General features: G+C 44.1%; 1 protein-coding gene across 1 annotated transcript in view; it reads left to right on the top strand.

Moving 5' to 3' along the window:
- LOC144098221 (calcium-activated chloride channel regulator 3A-1-like) overlaps window positions 1-18,575 on the top strand; it is a 1,385,444-nt gene that overhangs the window by 91,732 nt on the left and 1,275,137 nt on the right. The window lies entirely within an intron of this gene.

Genomic DNA, 18,575 nt, shown 5'->3' with positions numbered 1-18,575 from the left:
TTTGTTCCGTTACTTCTGCCCACTTAAAATCTACTTTCCTTTCACTGTTCTTAACCACCAATGCTTTGGATAAATCACCCCCGCTGATTTGCACCTGTGGGGTGAAGCCCTTTACAGAAAAGTACCAAGTGTTCAGCCGTTTCCACCTCCTCTCCGCACGCAACGCACAACGTTTCTATCTCGTGGTACCTGACTCTATATGTCTTAGTCCACAGTCAGATGCCGCAGTGCCATCTAGCGGCTGCCACAGCAATTAACATAAATAGCTTAGGTTAGCCCGAAAAGATGGTCCTGCACAGACGCACCCACATTTGTTTTGGGGAGTAATTTTCAGAGAAGAATATTAAGCATTCTCGAAACTTTACGGACAAAGATTGTCATTCATATTTTGTTTTATATCCTTCTGATATCTTTCAGCCAGCCTAACAATATGCATTTCGGATGATTTTACGGCTTTGAACTGGCGGAATAAGTCGCATGTGTTTATATCAGAGCCGACGTTTAGTATTACAAGCAGAGTCTTCTTCTGTAAAACCTAAATCTTTTTATTTTTATTTATTTGCACAACACTGCAGGCCCTCATTTGAGTCCAGGCAGGAAGGGCAGAAAAAAATATTCACTAAATACAAGAGCAGCTACATCGTAAAACACAGAACAATAAAATGTCCATTGTAGTACATATATCTAAAATCGCTCACAGAGTGCCTTGTCAAAATCAACAGCCGATATCACTCATAGAGGCATGGCTTTCTGTTCGTCTAGAGTTTGCGAAAAAAAGAAAATTTTCAAGTATGCGGGAAGTATGAAGCTAAATTTTGATTATGATGACGGCGAGTTCTACAAGTTTCTGAAAACTGCACATAGAAGACTGGAAATATGCCTAGTTTTTCACGAATTAGTTTCTGAAGGAAGGATAGGCGGGCTATCTTTTTTCTGACGTGGAGTGCTTTAATATCATTGGCTGCCGTTAACGAAGGTGGGGAATCAGTTGTATTGTACCTATAAAATATAAAACGTACTGGGCGTCTCTATATTTTTTAAATTCTCGTATATCATTTTTTTTTGCATGGGGGTCCCAAACGATGGCGGTATATTAGAGTTTTGGTCTTATAAGCATATTGTAGGCTAATTGCTTGCAGCTGCTAGGTGAGCCCGTACGTTTATGGCGAAGAAAACCAAGTTTACGTAAAGCTAAGGACATAATGTGGTCTATATGGTCATTCCATTTTAGTTGAGAGTTTATTACAAAACCAAGATACTTATACCTCGGCAGTTCTTTAACTGAAACGCCAATAATGCAATAGTCGAAGGAAAGCGGATTTTTATTCCTTGTTATCCGCAAAAGCACAGTTTTCTGAGTATTTATTTCCATGCCCGATTTTTCACTCCAGGAAACGACACTAAGCAGGGCGTTATCTAAATGTTTGTGGTCAGAAAAGGAAGATATCGGTGTATATATCATGCAGTCATCGGCAAACAGAGCAAGCTTATCAGCTGGATCAATACCAAAAACTAAATCATTTACATAAATTGAACAAAGTAGGAGACCAAGCACATTGCCTGAGAGATCTCAGAGGTTAGAGGGAGTGGGGAAGAACAACTACCGCCAATCTGCACAACCTGCGTTCTGTTCTATAAGCTCTATATGTTCTATAAGCTAACAACAGGATGTCGTTAAAGAGATCGGCCGGTAGTTGTTTACACACAGTCGATCCCCATTTTTATAAACAAGAATAACCTTGTCTGTGATCCGATCAGGCGACAGGTTGCACGAAGATAAGGAAGGACGAAATATTTTGGACAAAAAACTAGACAGTGATTCTGCATAGCGCCGCAAAAATGAGTTAGGGACGCTATCTGGGCCGGGAGAACGTTTCGTGTCTAATCGGAGTAGCTGATGACGATCATGATGATAATGAATTTTTGTGGCGCCAGGACATCAGTGGCCAAAGAAAGCCATGGCACAAGGTTATTTGTTTTGCTCAAGGTGGGGTCAGAGACCCATTTCACCCTAAAGAAGCCGAGCATCAGGCAGGGGAAAGCTTGTACCAATTGTATCACCGGTGGGTACCCAGCGGCACTGGGGATCGAACCCCGCACCTCCCGCATGCGAGACTGATGCTCAAACGACTAGGCTACCGCTGCGGTTTTAATCAGAGTAGCATTTCAATGAAACCTTCATCAGATAAAATGTCTACAGGTTCAAAGGAATCGCAAACCAAACCGTCAAAATTTTCATCTCCTTCAGCTTAGAATACAGAGTGGAAATAATTATTAAAAGCTTCGGCAATGCCCATGCATTTGGCACGTAACAAAGCATCCATTCGTGATTATTTGTTCGATCGGCTTATGAAACTCTCTGATATGATTCCAAAACTTAGCAGGATTATTTTTTTTATGAAATCCGGGAGACATTCTGTGAAGCACCGTTTCCTGGAAAATCTAATATTCGAAGAAAGTTCAGTGTCAAGTCCGGCTAAAAGATCTATGTTTGCCCGTTTCGGGCGCTACCGGCGCTTGACTTTACGTTTCAGACCAATAATGTGGCGATTAATCCACACATTCGGTTTCTTTATGGCTTTTTTTTTGTCTGGAATGAAATTCAGCAAAAAAAATTCAGAGTGATCCTTGAAAGTTTCCCACAAAGCCGGGAAACCTTCACACAAAAATCTGCCAAAAGCAATGCCTAAATAAACAAGTACTTATTCATCATTTGCACGTAAAAATTCTTTTATATCTTTAAGGAAATTTTTCATCCGGGTAACCTGCTTCTCTTAATCTTGTAGCCTGTTCTTTGAAGCTTTTATTAATCATATGGTCACATCATGTCGACAACGCAGAAAACAACGATGAAACAACATTTTCGGTATTTACTGTTTTAGAATGATGCGAATTGTAGCTAAACAACGGCCTGCCAGCCCTTGGCAGGTATTCCCAACAAATATGTCCTCTCTGAACTTTCATGCTCAAATCTAAAAACTGCAGCTTTTTATCGACCGTGACCTCAGTGGTGAATTGCAGACCTTGAGCATTTTCTTTAAAAACTTTCAGAACATCAGTCATGTGTCTAGAAAAGTTAGTTTTATCGGCAACGATGAAGAAGTCAACGTAACGGAAAATCAGTGACGCTATCCCAGACAAGTGTGCTTGGATACCCCTATCTACGAAGGATAAAAAGATGTCACTGAACACCGGTGCAACCCTAGAACCAATGCAAACACCCGCTTTTTGCATGAAACGTTTACCTTCCCATTCAGTGTATGTAGCCTTTATATAAAATGACAGTAATTCAAGGAAGCTGTTTACGGATATCCCACAAACCCTTATAAATTCTTCTTCATCGTTGTCGGTTGTGATACATTTTTCCACGGCACTCATGATTTCATTGTGAGGGAGAGATTAAAACAAATCAACCACGTCGACACTAAATACATTACAGGACCCTGGAGTATCATGCTGCAGAAATTTTACGATGCTCTCAGAGTTGCGAACCCTAGGGGTATTAATAGCCAGGGAAGCCAAATGCGTCTGTAGGTACCGAGAATTTTTATATTGCCAAGTACGCTTCTCCATCACAATCGCAAGAAACGGCAAGCCTTCGTTATGTGTCTTGACAGAGAAAGAAACCTTCAAACAAAGGCCTTTCGCCGCTTTTTTCACTCGTGCTCTGAGTCGGTCGAGGTTCAGTTCTTCAATTAAGAGCAGGGCCGCGGTTCTTACCTGCTCCGGTTTATCCGGATCGGAACAAAGTTCTTCTGGAAACCTAGCATCGCCTCACCTGATAACATTGTTTCAGGCAAGACCATAAAACAGTCCTCTTTATCTGCTGTCAGCAGCCTCAACTGGTTCGATACTAGAAACTTAACCAACGACCCGTACCCCTGCTTATATTTGTAATCATTTGTTTTCATTGCCAAAATGGCATTACAATCATCAACACACTTCGGTCGGTAGTCATCGTGTCATCATCATCATCAGCCTTACTACACCCACTGCAGGGCAAAGGCCTCTCCCATGTCTCTCCAATTAACCCTATCCTTTGCCAGCTGCATCCACCCTTTGCCTGCAAACTTTTTAATCTCATCCGCTCACCTAACCTTCTGCCGCCCCCACTGAACTTACTTTCTCTTGGAATCCACTCTGTTACCCTTAAGGACCAGCGGTTGTCATGCCTTCGCATTACATGCCCTGCCCAACCCATTTCTTTCTCTTGATTTCGACTAGGATGTCATTAAGCCGTGTTTGTTCCCTCACCCACTCTGCCCGCTTCCGATCTCTTAACGTTACACCTATCATTTTTCTTTTCATGGCTCGCTGCGTTGTCCTTAACTTAAGCTGAACTCTTTTCGTTAGCCTCCACGTTTCTGCCCCGTAGGTGAGTACCGGTAAGATTATGCTGTTGTACACTTTCCTCTTGAGGGAAATTGGTAAACTGCCACTCATTATCTGCGAGAATTTGCGATATGCGCTCCACCCCATTCTTATCCTTCTAGTTATCTCCCTCTCATGATCCGGATCAGCTGTCACTACCTGCCCTAAGACGTATTCCGTCATAATTTCTAGGCTCTCGCTGCCAATTGTGAACTGTTGTTCCCTTGCTAGGCTGTTGAACATTACCTTGGTTTTCTGCATGTTAATTTTTAGACCCATCGATCTTCTCTGCCTGTCTAACTCATTGATCATGATTTGCATTTCACCTCCTGAATGACTCAGCAAGGCAATGTCATCAGCAAATCGCAGATTATTTAGGTATTCTCCATTTATTATTCTTCCCAACTGTTCCCAATTCAGGCCTCGAAATACCTCCTGTAAACACGCGGTGAACAGCATTGGCGAAATCATGTCTCCTTGCCTGACGCCCTTTTCTATTGGAATTTTATTGCTGACTTTATGGAGGACTATAGTAGCTGCGCAGTTGCTATATATATCTTCCAGTATTTTGACATAAGGCTCTTCTACCCCCTGATTACGCAATGCCTGTATCACTGCTGAGGTTTCCACCGAGTCGAGTGCTTTCTCGTAATCAATGAAAGCTATATATAAAGGTTGGTTATATTCTGCGCATTTCTCTATCACCTGATTGGTAGTGTGAATATGATCTATTGTGGAATATCCTTTACGAAAGCCTGCCTGATCATTTGGTTGATTAAAGTCTAACGTTGCCCGGACTCTATTAGCGATTACCTTAGTAAATACTTTGTAGGCAACGGATAGTAAGCTGATCGGCCTATAATTTTTCAAGTCCTTGGCGTCTCCCTTCTTATGAATTAAGACAATGTTTGCATTCTTCCAAGCTTCTGGTACATTCGTGGTCATAAGGCATTGCGTATACAGGGTGGCTAGTTTTTCTAGCACGATGTCCCCTCCATCCTTCAACAGATCTGCTGATACCTGATCTTCTCCAGCTGCTTTTCCCCTTTTCATTGCTTCTAAGATGCAGCGATGGCGTAGAGGTAGAACATCCGTCTCGCGTGCAAGAGGACCGGGGTTCAAATCCTGGTGCCGCGCAATTCTACACCGGGTTTAAAAAAAAAATCCGCGTGTCGATGGAATTGCATAACCAGGCCTTGAGTGCGGCCTGATCTCGGTGACCAGAACCGACAACGCACTCTCTCACCAGAGCAGGATTTGGCCACCCTGGTGTAGTACTTGGCCACAACCTTCTATGATGAAACCAATTAACCCTCGGCCCTCAGTCCCCAGCGGATGCAGAGCAACTGACCACGGCGGCGGTCAGACCTGTGACGCAGCGGAGGGTGCTAAGATTCTCTGCCTCCGGACAGGCCGTCATTGGAATCTGAACCTGGCAACGTTTAACGCTAGAACTTTAGCTAGTGAGGCTAGCCTAGCAGTGCTGTTTGAGGAACTAGCGGGAATTAAATGGGATGTGATAGGGTTTAGCGAAGTTAGGAGGACAGGTGAGGCGTATACAGTACTAAAGGACGGACACATACTGTGCTATCGCGGGTTAGAGGATAGACGAGCAATAGGTGTGGGATTCCTCATTAATAAAGATATAGCTGGCAACGTAGAGGAGTTCTACAGTATTAACGAGAGGGTAGCAGCTATAGTTATTAGGCTGAATAGGAGGTACAAGCTGAAAGTGGTGCAGGCCTACGCACCCACATCCAGCCATGATGACCAGACCGTTGAAAGTGTCTATGAGGACGTAGAATCGGCAATGAATAAAGTAAAATCGCAGTACACTGTACTGATGGGCGACTTCAATGCGAAGGTGGACAAGAAGCAGGCTGACGACCACGCGGTAGGTGACTATGGGATAGGCTCTAGAAATAGCAAGGGAGAGTTATTAGTCGAATTCGCGGATAGAAATAATTTACGGATCATGAATACCTTCTTCCGCAAACGAGAAAACAGGAAGTGGACCTGGAAGAGCCCCAATGGTGAGATTAAAAATGAAATCGACTTCATACTATGCGCTAAACCTGGCATCATTCAGGATGTGGCCGTCCTCGGAAAGGTGCGTTGTAGCGACCACAGAATGGTAAGGTCTAGAATTAGCTTAGACTTGAAGAGGGAACGGAAGAAGCAAGTGAAGAAGAAGACAATTAACGAGTTAGCCGTAAGAGGGAAAGCACAGGAGTTTAGGATAGCGCTGCAAAACACATATTCGGCTTTAACTGATGAAGATGATCTTGATGTTCATTCAATGCACGATAATCTGACATCAATAATTACGGAATGCGCAGTGGAAGTATGCGGCAGGACAGTTCGAAAAGATACCGGGAAGCTATCTCAGGTGACGAAAGATCTGATTAAGAAGCGCCAAAACATGAGGGCATCTACTCTACCGATAGAATAGAACTAACGGAGCTATAAAAGTTAATAAATAAGCGCAAGGTAGCCGACATAAGGAAGTTTAATATAGAGAGAATCGAGCATGCTATAAAGAACGGAGGTAGCTTAAAAACAGTGAAGGGGAAACTAGGCATAGGTAAAAACCAGATGTATGCATTAAGAGACAAGCAGGGCAATGTCATTAGCAATATGGATAAGATAGTTAACGTAGCCGAAGAGTTCTACACAGACCTGTACAGCAGCCAATGTAATCAGAGCTTTAATGAGAAAGACAGCAGTGCACAGCAATGCGTAATCCCGCCAGTAACGAAAGATGAAGTAAAGTCATCGTGTACAAGACGCGAAATTGACCGGGCGAGTGTCACGTTTTCCTCTTTACGCAGGTGCGGCTGGACACAGAACTTGGGTCCCATTCGTAGAATGTCCACGTGCTTCTTTCGAATTGGCGTTTTCCGTAGGATGATCACTTTTCCAGTGGGCGACGATGGTTTCTTTATTTTTGGTTGTTGTTGTCGTACATTGCTTCATAGGAACTCCGTGCCCTTGTCTGTCGTTGCGCATCAGTCCCGGAAGACACGGGGGAGCCGTGGAAAGTCACCACCAAACTCACAAGCCACCCGAAACGGGTCTTTGAAAACTCCCCCATGGTGCCACCATTCCGACGCAAGGATCTTGTCCATGCGGCGGGCGTATCCCTTGTATGGCTGTAGATACTCGCACATCACCTGAAGAACTTGCGGACACAGGCCTTCCCTTGCATTCTACGATGCAACACGAGCATTGCACACACCCAGAGCTATGTATGAAGCCAGCAGCGCCTCTTCATTCAGGTAGGGTTGAGGAAAAGTAAAAGTGCCCGAAGCGGAAGAAATGCCGTTCAACACGATGGCAAGATGTGCTTGTTGGGGATACATACTTCTGGGAAGATATCGCAAAAGGCGAGTACAGCAATGAAAGGAAACAACAGGACGAGCGCTAATTCACAGCTTAAGGTTTATGCACAGGAAGCAGGGAGTATAAAAAGGGCAAACACTCAAGAAAGAAAGCAAACACACGTGTAGCTACGTGGAACCGAGGAAACGAATCTCATTGTCATGCCGGCATACAGACGGGCTACTAACGCGCAATCTTGCTTTTTCTTCGTGTAAAAAACCTCCATAATCACTCTGGTTACCTGTGTTGGATGACGGTACAGTAATTTACTGTGATGCAAAGTAGGAAAGCAAGATTTGCAGTTTCTAACATGTTCGACTTGAATAGTAGATTTATTAGGCTCCAAGGCATTAGCATACTCAGTTAGGCGCGTGTTAATATACCGGTCCGTCTGACGAATGTAGATTTGTCCGCTTGGAAAAGAGAATTTTATAAACAACTCCTTCAGAGCATGGAACATGCTTAGTTTTATATTTAATCCTACAGGTACTTTGGTAATCATATTGTTTTCCGGACTTTCCACCATAGCACACATCCTTTTAAGTTTTTGAGATGAATTGAAATGAAATTTCACGAAGGAGGATAGACCGTTTACGGCAATTGTTTCGTCAGGACAATGAGAGTGGGAAACGGCAGAGAAGAAGGTTCTTAGTAGCACATCAACAGGGCCAGATGTTATTATGTTTAAGTTAATAAAGAAGCTAGGACCAAAATTCAAGGAAACATTAATAGAAGTAGTGAGCAAAATCATAGTGGAGGGTAAAGCCACCGATGGATGACAATTAAGCAGAATAAAAATTATATATAAAGGTATGGGGGACAAAGCTGATATAAACAACTACCGTCCCGTAACAGATACATCTGTGGTATAGATCATCATCATCATCAGCCTGACTACGCCCACTGCAGGGTAAATGTCTCGCTGATGTCTCTCCAATTAACACCCTCCTTTACCAGCTGCGCCCACCATTTGCCTCCAAACTCATCCCATTAAAAGATTAGTTCTGCGCGAATTAGACACAACCGGAGACCAGAAACAAGCACGACTACACAGGCGCTGACTTCGAACTGTTCATTCGAAACCGAACGGCAAACGCTATATAAGGAATGAACCTTAGCACATAACCATCACTGTCATTCACACATGTCCTGATTAAAATTCATACCACATTAATCAAATTGTTACGTTGCCGAAGGGCCGATAAACCACGACCGAGTACTCAGTCAGCATGTCCCCAGACACTCCATGTCAAGAAAATGAAAAAAAAATGAAAAAATGAAAAACATGGAGTTTCTGGGGAGTGTCTGGGGAGTTGACATGGAATGCCTGGGGACATGCAGTCTGAGTACTCTGTCGTGGTTTATCGGCCCTTCTGCAACGTAACAATTTGATTAATGTGGTCCAGATTTTAATCAGGACATGTGTGAATGACAGTGATGGCTATGTGCTACGGTTCATCCCTTATATAGCGTTTGCCTTTCGGTTTCGAATAAACAGTTTGAAGTCTGCGCCTGTGTTGCCGTGCTTGTTCCCAGTATCCTGTCGTGTCTAATTCGCGCAGTACTAACCTTTTTTCTGCAATGAACCAACTAGCCCGCAAGAACGTTCGACTTCTTTATCTTATCCACCCATCTATCTTTCTGTCGCCCCTTGCTACATTTGTCTTCTCTTGGAATCCACTCTGTTACCCTTAAGGAACAGCGGTTATCTTGCCTTCGCATTACATGCCCTGCCGAAGGATGTCATTAACCAGCTAGGATGTCAATAACCCGCGTTTGTTTTCTCACCCACTCTTCCAGCTACCGGTCCCTTAACGTTGCACCTATCATATTTCATTCCATGCCTCGCTCCGTTATCCTTAACTTAAGCTGAACCCTTATCGTAAACCTCCACATTTCCGCGCAGTAGGTGAGTACCGGTAAGATACAACTGTTGTGCAGTTTTTTCTTGAGTGCATTGGTAAACTGCCATTCATGATCTGAGAGAACCTTCCGTATGCGCTCCATCCCATTCTTATCCTTCTATTTATTTCCCTCTCATGATTCGGACCAGCTGTCTCTACCTGCCCTAATTAGACGTATTCCTTAACCACTCCTAGCACCACCTCATTGCTAATTGTGAACTTCTGTTCGCTTGCTGGACTGTTGAACATTAATTTGGTTTTCTGCATGTTTATTTTTATACCCAGCGTTCTGGTCTGCCTGTCTAGCTCATTCATCACGATTTGCAGCTCACCTCCTGAGTGACTCAGCAAGGCAGTATTGTCAGTGAATCGCAGATTATTTAGGTATTCTCCATGTACGCTTACTCTGAACTATTCCCAATTCAGGCCTGGGAATACGTCTTGTAAACAGGCGGTGAATAGCATTGGCGAGATCGTGTCTCCTTCCCTGATGCCCTTCCTTGCTGGAATTTAATAGCTGACCTTATGGAGAACTATGGTTGCTGTGTAGTTACTACGTTGTATAACTTGCAGTATTTTGACATAAAGCTCTTCTGCACCCTAATTACGCAATTCTTGTATGACTACTGAGTTCTCCACTGAGACGAATGCTTTCTCGTAATCAATCAAGGCTATATATATAGAGGTTGGTTATATTATGCACTTCTCCATCACCTGATTGACAGTGCGAATAGGATCTATTGTGGAATATCCTTTACGAAAGCCTGGCTGATCATTTGGTTGATTAAAGTCTAAGGTTACCCTTACTCTGTTAGCGAGTGCCTTAGTAAATGCCTTGTAGGTAACGGATAGTAAGCTGATCGGTCTGTAATTTTTCATGTGCTTGGCGTATCCTTTATTAAGAACTAAGATAACGTTCGCATTTTTTCAAGCTTCTGGTACGGTCGATGTCATAAGGCTTTGCGTATACAGGGTGGCTAGTTTTCTAGCACGATCTCCCATAGCGATCTCATCATGGCTGAGTGTAGGCCTGTACCACTTTCAGTTTGTACCCCTTATTGAGCCTAATTGAGATAATTGCCACCCTCTCGTTATTACCATAGAATTCCTTTATGTTACCGGATACATCATGATTCATGAAGAATCCCACACATAGCATTTTACTGTGTGCTAATGCACGAGAGCATAGTGCGTGCCCACTCTTTAACACTGCATATCCTTCACCTGTCCTCCTATCCTAACCTCACTAAGCCCTTTGATATCCCATTTAATGATCTTTAGTTCCTCTAACAGTTCTGCAAGACTAGCCCCACTGGATAAGGTTCTAGCGTTAAACGTAGCCAGGTTCAGTTTCGAATGGCGGCCCGTCTGGAGCCAGAGATTCTTAGCACCCTCCGCGTTGTCGCAGGTCTCACCACCGCCATGGTCAGTTTTTCTGCGGCCGCAGTGAACTGACGCCCGAGCGTTAACTGGTTTGCTCATATAGGAGGTCGGGGCTAGACACTACACTAGGAAGGCCAAATCCTGCTCTTGTGGGGGACTGCGTCGTTGGTTATGGTCACCGAGGTCACGCAGCACTCCAGGCCTGATTTTGCAATTCCTTCAACAGAAGTTTTCATTTTTTAAACCCGGTGGAGAATTGTGTAGCACCAGGATTCGAACTCCGTTATTTTTGAGTGCGAGGCGGCTGTTCTACGTCTACGCCTTCGGTGCTCTACACAAAGACAGAAGCAAAAAACTACAAGGTATCATCCAGCTCCCTTTCGTTGCGTACTTGCTACGCACTCTTCACATCCCTGTTTCCATTGCAAAGCTCTCCGTTCTCGTGCCATATGTACTTGTAGTCGTGTTAACAATACATGTTTTTTCGGCGACCAGTATCCTTTCTTTTATGGTCGAGTTTTCAAGGATGCAACATTGGCTTCTAAAATCTCTCAGTTGAGCTCTCCTTAAGATCAATGCTCATACCACGATACTTGCAAAGTGGTCTATCGCACACAGAATTTTATTCCCTCCCGGAGGCAGCCTGTTTCGTGAGCAAACGTCAGCAGAGGGGACAGCTGGAATGTTTTTCTCAGCAGCTACATTGTTGATTTTGGAAAGAATATTTTCATTTTGGGGAGTCACTGGAATGCTGGGGAATTGAAGATAGAGCTTCCGGCTTTGCCACTAAAGTGCATCACTTTCCAGCCTTATTGCATCCGTATAAGAGTCCCTTGCTCAGTCATTTATTCCATCAATCCGTTTGTCAGATCAGGTAACGCTTGATCTTCGATGCGCACGCTTTCAGCATTCTATCGTACATGACGGACATCAGTTGAACGAAGTGTTGTACGCTTTCAACTGTTACTTTGAGAGCGGTTAGCGTGTCCAGTTTTTCACTGCTGCCGAGCAGCATGGCAGCAAGATCAGCATCTTGAAGCTTCAACTTGCTCCTCTACCTACCTCATGATTTTGCCACCCGGTAATTTGGGTAGCTCCAGGCTTTCCTCCGTGCTTCCCCTTAGCTTTTAACCGTAGACACAGCTACCCCACAGCAGGTGCCAAAATGATAACAATTACCGCATTCTGTACGAAACACCCCTTGATTCGAGCAATCCTCGTTACAGGACAAATATATGACATCTTCGGGAAATGGTATTTCAACACTTCTGGCTGAATTCATGCAAAACACGAAAATGACGTTAGCAGCGGTAGCGTGAATAAACGAATTATTTAAAATCAATCAAGTGCATACCAGTAACTTGCGAACAAAGTGCATTTTAACACGTGGGAAGACGCTGTCGCTGCTGCCAAACAAGCAGCCGCTGTTGTTGGGACGGAAGTAAAGGTTAAAAAGAAAGTGGACGGGCCTAACTACTGGCTCAAGGTGAGCCACAATCGCTGCCACATGCAGACAGAGGAGAGTTCGAAGATGTGAGTGGAAAGATTGAAAGAACAGGCGCGCGTCCTAACAACCGCGTCCACCGGTGGTGGTGGTGAAAACCAGATTTACAGAAAGGTCGTTTTTTTCAAAGGTGACCCATAGTGGGCCACGCCGCTTTCAGTAGTAGGTGGGATGCCTATTCCGGAACCCTATTTGACCCTGCCGCAGCTCGGGTACGCCGGACCATGGCCTGTTGGGCCAGAAGGTTGTGGCAGCCGAGCAGGGCCGCCTCCTAGTTCAATAGAGTTAGGTTGGGGTGGGGGCTGAAGAAAGAATAAATTTCGCATGCCCACACCATGACGTAGGTGTCAGCCACCTTCCTGCAGAATGAGCAAAGGCCAGAAATGACCCGTAGAAGTGTTTCAGTACTGCCGGTCAGAGCAGTATATTAGTGAAAATTCTTAGCAGAAGACGCTCACCTACTTTTCCCAGCCTTTTGAGAGGGGTTGAGTACTTGCGTTGAGAGTCTTGAGAATGATTGATGATGTATTTAAATTTTAGGACGAGTTCTTTGACCAGAGCCGAATCGGTGGGTCGTCACCAGGGCGCCGGGAAGTGAGTGCGCGGGCGCCTGCGTGTGCAACCTCGTGTCCTGGTTGGCCTTGGTGGCGCAGAGTGCAGTCTGAGTCGCGGAGCCTAGTATCTCGATCCCGTGCCACGTTGCGAAGTGTTCGATAAGCTGTGAGGGAGACCCAACCCAGCTTCTAAGTTCGACGAGCTCCTCGCGAGTCGGATAGGATGTATTGCGCCTGAAGGTGAGAGGCCAACATGGCGATGGCCACCTGCTCAGCGTGAGCTGCGCTTGGAGCACTGAAAGTCCACCAGTCCTTTCTCGTGTATGATCACCGCTCTGTACGACCCCCTCCAAGAGCGATGCGGGCCGGACACGTCACCGCTTCGATGAACGCGCTTTGGCAACAAACACGGCGCGTTCACCGAAGCAACGACGCCGGCTGTAAGAGATGTTGTTGCGACTGAAGGAAGAATGGAAAGGAAATTGCACGGGCCTTCCCACTGGCTCGAGCTGAGCCGCAATCGCTGCCACATGCAGACAGAGGAGTGTTGAAGGAGTCAAGAGAAAGATGCAAGGAGGAGACGCGCGTCCCAAAAACCGCGCCCGTCCGTATGAGATAACGATGCAGTCCTCTTTATACACTAAGGGTGGTCTATAACGTGGAATTTGTTAATGTCACTGGGAATCTTTACACGTAGACGCCACCAAAGGCCTTGCGTAGCTGCATCAGTGCAGCTGTTCCACAGAGAAGCGTTCCGTTGTTGGTCAGGGCAGGAGCGCTCACGAAAGGGCGACTTCGACGCATCTGGTGCAGCAGACATGCTTGTGAAATGCAGCAGGTTTTAAAATGGGGCAAGACGCTGTCACTGCCTCAAAAAATTATCCTGTTAACGCTGATGGAGTGTAACGGTGGTGAACAGGCACGAAGGACCGGTACAAGGGAGACACAACACCGTTAGCATCTCAAACTGTCCCTTTATTTTTGATTCTTTATTCAATAATTACCCCGCATTGCCGGAAGGCTTTACTGCAGGGGGATTACAAATCTGCAAAAAAAGACATCTTCATTTACAGAGCACACTTTCACTTCCCATAGGCAATTCCACTGTTGCACAGTCTTGACAAAAATGAATTGTAAGCAAGTTTTTCCTGGTACGGTACTGTCGAGTTTCGCAACAATAATCATGTCGTTTTGAAACGTAAAAGAGCTGTTTAAAATCATTTTCCCGACTTATGCTGGTTCTATAGTGAAATATTGAGGAGAATAATATGACATAACTTCCTTCTACGACAAGCAAGGGGTTGCTATTGCAAATAATTTTTTCATTTCCGTACAACTATCTCTTCGCCCGTTACTTCCCAAGACAAACCTCGCAGCCGTGTTGTGGAATTTCTCCAGCTTGTCAATCAACGATTGCTGCACAATACATACAATACAGGCTTATTCGCATAAAATACATGCATATTCTATGACAGGTCGCACACACGATATGAAAGCAGTTTTCTTGACGTTTGGTTGGGAACACTTTAAATTACGTTGAAGGAAATTCAGCGCCCTACCAGCTTTGGTAACCACATGATACACATGTGCACTCCATCAACAGTGATTCGACATAACAACGCCTAAGTATTTGTATGTGCATTTCTGACTACCTAATGCATTATTTATGTGATACTGTGCCAGAATTGTGTTCTTCTGTTGTGAAAAGCAAAGGTGGGCACATTTCTCTGTGTTCAAATACATTTTCTATTTCAAACACCAAGCCTGGATTAGCGTTATATCAATTTGAAGCTGAAAAGCATCCCTTGCAGTGTTAATTTTTCTGTGCAAAACGCAGTTATCTGCAAACAGACGTACACTAGAAGAAATATTAAGTGAGATATCATTTATACATATCAAGAACAGGAGTGGCCCCAAGACCGATCTTTGAGGGACACCTGATGTCACTTGAACACAATATGAGGCCTTGCCTTTCAGAACTACACGTTGGCGGCGGTTAGACAAATAATTTTCAATCCACGTTATTACAGCTGTGCTTATGATTAACATTGTTAATTTATAGATAATTAGTGGGTGTGACACAGTGTGAAACGCCTTCCAAAAATCCAAAAATATACAGTCTGTCTGCTTCCCGTCGGCAACTTCAGATGCAAGTTCTTGCTACAATTCAACGAGTTGTGTAGTACAAGTCAAATCTTTGCGGAACCCATGTTGTTCTTTTATTAATAAGTCACATTTTACCAAGTGATTCATCATATCTGCGTGCAAGATATGTTCGAAGGCATTGCTTGAAATTTATGCTAGAGAAATAGGTCTGTAATTCGAGGCATCCTTTATTGATCCGCCTTTATGAATTACGACAACATGAGCTATCTTCCAGTCATCGTGTAAGAAGCTTGTATCCAAAAATTTTGTATAAATAAAATATAGGTATATGTGAACTGGTATGAGCACAGCTCTTTAGTAAACGGGGTGATATACCCTCCGGACCAAATGCCTTTGTTTCGTCTATATTCTGTGGGAGCACTACGATTCCTCTTACACTTATTTCATCTGGTTGCATTAACGGCGCATAACTTGTGCACTGTGGCTTACTACTCTTATCTTTAGCCGAGAAAACAGATTGAAAGTAGTTATTAAAACAAGTTGCTTTTTCTGTGTCACCTGATATGATCTGATTATTACAAGTGATTTCGCCTATTCCAGCGGAGTCTGACGCACAATCCCTAATGTAGTGCCAAAAAAGTTCAGGATTTTTTTCGTTTTAATATCTAGCGTTTTAAACTGCTGTTCTTTCCAAGTTTTGAGTTTTAACTTGTGCTCTAGCGTTAGTTCAAGCAAACTTCCGAAGTGGCCGTCACTCTTTGTACTCTAAATCTGAGATATGCACGCCTTCTTTTTCTTATCATTCTGACAATACTGGAGGTCACCGATGGCTTTTTAAGCTTTTTCAGCCAAAATGAGTCTATACTTTGCACGTCTGCAACCCTAAGTTCGAAAAGTTTCATCGCAAATAAACGCCATAATTCGTGCACATCACACTCATCAAAAAAGCACTCAAACACTGGCACGTGATCTAGTAGCTTTTGGAAATTTTAGTGAAGTTACCTTTGTCTTAAAAGGAGACGCACCTCGATTCACCATTTCTGTCTCTAATACGCTCAGCTCTTACTTATGAAATGATCACATGATATTCACTGATACCCGGAACAACATGGACAGCATTAACTCGATCCGAAGAGTTCGAAAAAAGAGATTTAAAACATTTTCATCCCTAGGTGGTTCCTGAACATACTGTAATAAGCCAAAAGTATCGATGATGTTCATTTCTGTATTGATGGCGATACCTGTTCAGCTTTCACAAATGCCATCACACCAATGCAAATCCGGCAAATTGGAATCACCCGCGAGCAATATACATTGTTTAGAAACCTCGGAAATAATTTCATAAAGTGATTGCAGCGTGCTCCGATCCGAATTGGGCTGCCGGTAAAATGATTCGATAGCGTATGACGAGCTGTCACCTAGCGTGAGTGTACACCATATTGATTCAGTATTGTTGGAATCTATGTTTAGTAACAATGATCTTAAAGGTTAATGTATCAGCTGAAAGACACCACCGCCAAAGCGGCACCACTCTTTACTATAAGCAATGAATTCTTTCGGGAACACTTCACTATCGTGAATTCATGCATCTAACCATGATTCCGTACCAAAAACTATGTCTGCATTTACTGATTCAAGTAGACTAGCACTCATCAACTTTACTCGCTATGCTTCTGCACTTAATCACTACGGCAACGAAGTCCCATCGGAGGGTTTTGTTTATCACACAGGCGCGTCATAGTCCCACGGCGGGAAGAACCACCAGTTTATATTTCTCCCACGTGAAAGCCTTTCCGTCAATGATAAGTTTATCATATTTTAATTCAATCTCAGATTTTTCTGCTCCTTTAAGTTTTGCGTATTCCAACATTCGCTACCGCACATTTCGCGCCTTTGGTGAGTAACCTTGATCCACGCTATAGGACGAACCCTTAAACTTTTTTGCTCTATCCAAAACTTCCTGCTTTTCTTTAAAGGAAGCGAAAAGCTCGCCATTCTTACTGATGAAGTCTTGTCGCTCACATAAATCCAGAAGCAGTGTGTCTTTGTTTCTATATGTGGGAGTTCGAAGGAGCATTAGAATTATTTATTCTTTGTCTCTTAACTAAATTGATTTGCGGTTTAAACAGTTAGCAAACCCTTATAATGGATGGATGGATGGATGGATGGATGGATGGATGGATGGATGGATGGATGGATGGATGGATGGATGGATGGATCGATGGATGGATGGATGGATGGATGCATGGATGGATGGATGGACGGACGGACGGACGGACGGACGGACGGACGGATGGACGGACGGACGGACGGACGGACGGACGGACGGACGGATGGATGGATGGATGGATGGATGGACGGATTGATGGATGGACGGACGGACGGACGGACGCACGGACAGACGGACAGACGGACGGACAGACGGACGGACGGACGGACGGACGGACGGACGGATGGATGGATGGATGGATGTATGGATGGATGGATGGATGGTAGGATGGATGGGATCGACAGACGGACAGACGGATGGAAGGTAGGAGCTTCCCCTTTCAAAGGTGGTGATGGCAGTTGCCACCATGCTCAGCTTTTTCATTATTTTTGTTGAACTATGTTTTAAGTTTTTGTGGTTAAAAATCACAATTTTCTTTAAATACTTCTTCCTAAAGTTCTAACCTTATGTCACCTTTCTGCATCTGAGCCATCAATCTTGCAGTTGCGTTATGCTACTTTCCACTGCAGATTTATTTGCATGACCATTGTTATCTCTATACCCTAGGGCCTCAGGAAGAGTGCCTTCGCCTTCATCGGCGTCAGGATGGGTGCCATCATATTTGACTAAGAGGTGTTCTATTGTTTCTACCGATTTACAACAAACAGCACATGTGTCATCTTCGTTGAATTCATTTTTGTAGGTGCGCGTACTAAGACACTCAAACCTAGCTTCAAAGAGTTGGGCACTCCCTATTCAGTTATCATAAAACACTTCTCTCCTGATCTGCCTTTTCCAGTATCGATATAGATCTACACTATGCTTCTTTTCCATTGGAACAATCCATTTTTTACCTTCCGCGTTTTTAACCTGCCGTTAAGGCTCTTTCTTTCTCCGTCCTAATGTCTACCATACTTACAGGTTAGTTTCCTAGTTCTTTTCCGCCACTGTGAGTCGACGCTCTTTCTGTATAGGTATTTAAATACCTTAGCTGCCCACCTGTTATTGTAGAATTTCCTCAGGCGCTCTTCGTATATTATTTTACTCTGTGTTTCCCGGGCTTTGAACGATGCCCAGTTCATATCCACCTGTACTGCCTCCTTCGTAGTTTTCCCGTGGGCACCTAGCGCTACTCTTCCAACAGGTCTCTGATTTACTACTAA

This window comes from Amblyomma americanum, chromosome 7, assembly GCF_052857255.1.
Source record: "Amblyomma americanum isolate KBUSLIRL-KWMA chromosome 7, ASM5285725v1, whole genome shotgun sequence".
In the NCBI taxonomy this organism is placed as follows: Eukaryota; Metazoa; Arthropoda; class Arachnida; order Ixodida; family Ixodidae; genus Amblyomma; species Amblyomma americanum.
Note: the sequence above shows the minus strand (reverse complement) of the source record. Positions and strands in the feature narration are given on the sequence as shown.